The following is a 5,450-nucleotide window of genomic DNA, read 5'->3' on the forward strand; positions in this document are numbered from 1 at the left end:
TTTTATTCTCTTTTCTTCTGAAATGTGATTTGGGAATTCATAGGTCGATTTTTGCTATGTCAAATAAACATATATTTAAAAGCAAATAAAACTTGGAGAAGTGCATATCTGTAGAAATCCTTTGAAAGCCTGTATAGATCCCACAACTGGGTAAAATCCTCTTTCATTCTTCTTTTAAACCTCTATCAGTTGCGATTCCTGGCTTAATTGTACCACCTTACCAAAAAATTTAACTCGACACTCTTGCCATTATTATTTTTTTGACTAATCGTTTTGAAACCTCATCATTTAAAATCTCACACTCACTTCGCCCAACTAACTAATCCCATAGTAGTACCCCAGCCTCAAGGTATTTTACTTACTTGGGTGTGTTAGAAAAAGTAACAATCGATTGTGTTCAGTAAAGCCTTAAACATGGACACTGGCAGTGTGGGAATGACCTGGGACTAGACAAAAACCGATGCCAAACATTACTTGGAGAAATCTGGAAATATTTTGGATATTCCTGTATTTTTGTACACGAGTATTGTTTACTGTTCGGCGGTTTGTGGAAGCGCTGTCTGGAGGCTGAAATACGTTGTTCTGAGGTATACTTCTTCTGCGGATCAAAGAATAAGAGCCTGCTATATGTATTTTTGTAACCTATGTGTTTCAATAAAAATAATCCTATGACAATTATTAATTAATCAGATAAGGGAAATCAAATGACCTGATAATTGTTCACTTATGATTGTTTGCTCACAAGTTAAGACTGGTTTTTAAAGCTAGCTCGATTCGACATTACTTAAATGATGCAACGGCTTACTCACGCGTATTTATCGAGATTGCCCGACTGTTAATGGAACCAACCAGAGTCCTACATCATTAGCTGATGTAGTAGCGGGGTTGTGACTAGCACTGGCGATTATAAATGAGGTAAAAAACCCTTTTCTCAGGATGTTATAGTGACCGTACACGAAATACGTAGGTTTTTTCTTCTCCTGCTGGTAAAGACGATATCATAATACTAAATAGATTTAATAACAAAAATAAACCAATAAAAATAAATAAAAAAAGGTAACAAAACTCAAATAAAACATTCCAATGTCGTCTCATCAAAATACCAATCAAAATATCACATTATAAGGGCACGGGTATAACTTAAATATTGCAAGTGTACCGGCCGACAAGAACCGGCGTGGAATATTGCCGTGCGCACTAATGATCAACGTTTCTGCGCTTTAATTGCGATCAAACAGACAAACAAACATAACTAGTAACCCAACAACTCTTAACTCAAACACATAAGGTTCAAACTCCTATAATATAATGTTGAGTTAAGTTTGCGTCGAATGTTTTGCCACATACACGTTATGAAAAATGTATGAATGTTCATCTGAAGTAAAAAGTCCGTATTCAAGTTGATTCTGATCAGCGTAGCGTTCGGTGAGGTATCATAACAAACGTGGCCTGCCCTCACAATGACATAGATTGTTTGGAGATAAAGTAAACTAAAAATATGATATTGCATTCTCTTATAATGATTTTTGAATGTGTTGCAATTGTGGCTTTTCTTGTTGCGAATACAGTTTTTGATAGGTAGGTGGAAGAATGGTGTTCCAGTTTTGTTCTACCGAGCGGTTTATTATGGTCAATCACAAAAAAATCCCGGTCAAGTGCAAGACGGGCTCGCGACACTGAGGAATCTTTATTTAAATAAAGGTTAACTTATTGATAACTGAAGTGTTTGAAAAATAGTTTTCTTTTCAATGCGACACGAGATTTCCATATTGATGTGAAGAACTTACCACAGTGTAGCTTAACCTACTTTCGATCAACTTGTGCAGTCATAGTTTAGCCTATCTGTCAGTTACCTTTAGGCATGCTTAGATTGCTTTGCTTTGCATTCGGTGCGTAATGAAATGCTATCCATTGCCGCGCACCGACTAAATGCTGGAGACGTTGCATGGTGGTTCAGGTTTAGTCAGTAACAGTTCGATACTACCCGGTTCTTCTCTGAAAAGGTGAGTGTAAATGAGGATTCCTCCGCGATACCATAAGGCTTTGACTGCTTTTCCGGACCTATAAGCAAGTAGAATCTTATTACTTCCATATCTTCAAGCAATTCAATTAGCGTTAAAGCTTGTATAAATTTACAATTGCTAAATAAGTTCTATGAAGATTAATTCAATCTAGACGACAACCATTAAACATTTATCGTGTTTAATTTGAATCGTTATGTCGTCGGGTTTTCACAAACATTTAAGTCACATGTAAAAAAATACACCCAGACTCGGAACAAGCATTCTAAATCACAGACATGCTTGTTCTAAGCCGTGATCGAACCCGCGGCACATCGCGCACAGTGGCTTTGGTGTGATAACTTTTACCTTTTTTTAACTACATTAATTTAATCATAAAACAAAGTGATTTGTTAATTCAACCCCGGACTGAGGTAACTGAGGTAATTACTAGCACTAGTTAACTGTAAGACGCGTTCTAACTTCATGGAAATAATAAGATAAAGATTAAATGCGGCGATTAGAAAGTAATAAAGGTTAACACTAACCACTGTGATCGTTGTCGGCGACATAAAAGGCTGACGAGTTGACGACATATAAACGGTAATGAGTATTCTAAATAGGTGCGTGTTGTTTGGTAGCGAGACAGGAGGTATTGGGAACGGGGTACTGAGTTCTATCACGATCAAGTCTGTAGAACATCTGAAATAAGAAATTAATAGAGAACGTGTTATATACGAGAGGGTAGGTTTTGCGGAGAAGTTTTTTTTTATTGACATGCTTGTAATTTCATGGAAATAGATAGCAGACAGAGAACGCTGTGTTTCTAAGAGGAAAATTTAAAAATTTGATCAGCAAATTTATAATCGTAACAAGGGTAAGCAACGCTTAACAAGGATTTTAATTTTTAGCGGCAACGAAAACACATCATCTTTAAAAAATATCAACCTGTCTAGCTGTCGCAAACCATAAGAAACAACCGGGTGACACACAGACCGACAAACGATTGCGTTGTACTCTTTGGGTACGGAATTCAAAAGCTATGAGAAACAAAATAGAAGGAGATAATATTGTTTCATATTTCGAATGTTACTGTCCATTTCCTAGCTGAACAAAAGCCAAAACTCTAATTTCAAAATCACCTTCACACATTCAGAAACAAATGATACATTGACGATGAATGATGATAAACGTCTTCCTGTAAAAAGGCCATCTAGACGATTTAGACATCACACATTCGTATTAAGCAGTCGTGTACAGGTGTTAAACCTTTATCATTTAGGTGCGACCATGTTTTAATCTTCGAATACTAGTAAGTACTAACTTAAGATTAATTGTCTCTTAGAAAATGTTCAGGAAGATGTGAAGGCTGTGTGGTCCTTTCCATAAAGTCGAGCCGTGTTTGGTGCGGTTGCCTTTTAGATTGGGCGTTTATAGTTTTGGTTTAACGTGAAGCTATTGTGAATGTGATGATGTGGTAGTGGCATTCTTTTAGCCAGGGTTGTTACAAGAATAAAGCATGTGGAAATGTTAGTATTTTTCCTTAGATTGATGTACTTATTGGTCTAGGCCTAGGCAATCAAGCGAATGGTATTTTTTCAAGAAATTTATCGCTTACTGTTTGTAGTATTATACTATACTACTTTTGCAAAAAAAATGTAAATCAAGGTTTTTAAATTCTGTGATTCAGTGATCGTCCTAAACTAACGCAAAACCGATTCAATTTCATCAAAAATCCACAAAACCTCAAACATATTAATGAGATCGAATGAAAGGAGGTCTAATCAGCATTCTCTTAATACTTAATAAGTTACACGTGGACCATAATAAGGCAGTATTTCTAAATACGTGAATAAACGTCCGAATTTTTGGCCAGTCTTGTTGTTTGATGTCATTATGAATTTGTTCCACGTACGAACGCCGCTAGCGACAAGAGCGCTTTTGTTTTAAATTATATTGTGGAAACAGACTTTGAATACACATTTTGTTTAGAATATTCTTAGATTAACGTTTTTGAAGAACGCGGTTTTAATATTTTTTGTAAAATTGTAAGGTGTCTATTTTTGTAGATGCGTTTTTTGATAAGACGCTGCGCAGAACCCTAACTCTCTTTATCAGTTCACACTTCACACACACACATCACACATTTTTTATCAGTCAATACTGAAAAGAAAATAAGCGATTAAACAATATTTCTAATAGCATTCTTTATCGGGTTTGCATGACTAGTTTCGGACCCAACCGGAGTCCTTATCCAAGACAGGCTAGGGTGAAAATCACCAAGAACAGCGTGATAAAAAGACCTACACATGACGACAAATTCTACATAATAAACCATCAAATTCACCCAAGTCCCTGGATTCTCCTAACTTCGACTCAGAAGCCGACTTCACACCACACAGCGTTACTCCAAAAAGGTTTCAACCCTCACAATTCATTGTCTCCATCTTCAGTTCTCTTATTAATCAATACCTAACCCTACGGCGCTGCCATTCATTACAGGCCCTTTGTCCAACCGTTTACCGACACTGCTATTTCATTATAATTGTATGGAGTTAGTATTACTAGTACCCTGCCTTGTTTTTAAGCAAGTACCGCGGTAAATAAAGGGTTGGGACATTGCAGGAGGTAAATTATAAGTCTTTAACACGACGAGGATTGGATGCCTTCAGGTGTTGAAATAAGGAATAAAAAAGTTGGCACGTGAGGCATATAAATCATTGTTCTGCTTAGATTTCAGTATCTAATGATTTTTGAGGGTCGTGAGATTTATTGCCAAAAGGTTGAATGCCACTGCGTTTTAGAAGTGGACACTGTCTTAGAAGTCCGCTAGTAAAATGTTGTTGATACCTATTAAAATAAGACTCATTAGCTATTCATTACGAAACTATGAACTATTTGAAGAGATTCCGCTTTCAACGTTTGAGTGATGATGATTCTGTGCCGTATAACCTAATTGTTGCCAGAAATGTATAATATGTATGCCAACATTGAGGCATTGGGTAAGTACCTGTAAGAATGGTGTTGTACACGAACTAAATAAATAAATAACAATTCAACTCGCTTCCGATTTCCGGCTTCAGAAAAAAAAAAAAACTTTTTTATTAAAAAAAATGAAAATACCAACAAAGTAACAACACTTAATTATCAAAGCTGGAAAAAACAAAGGAAGTGCGACAGTATCTCATACAAACTCAACAACGTGTAATCACATACATACAATTCATTCCTCAAATCCGTACATCCCAAATCCCAAAGTGAATTCGGGAAGAATAATGACAGAGCGGCGTGGTTATGAACTAATGACGTAATTGTTACCGGTTCCCTACAAGGAGACAGACAGACAACTCGAAACATCTCGATATAACTCGATACAACTCGATGCAAAAGATCCATAGATTTCGATCAGAATATTGATAAAGAATCGATACAAAAAATCGATATCGATAA

Source organism: Trichoplusia ni, chromosome 12 (genome assembly GCF_003590095.1).
Source record: "Trichoplusia ni isolate ovarian cell line Hi5 chromosome 12, tn1, whole genome shotgun sequence".
Taxonomy (NCBI): domain Eukaryota; kingdom Metazoa; phylum Arthropoda; class Insecta; order Lepidoptera; family Noctuidae; genus Trichoplusia; species Trichoplusia ni.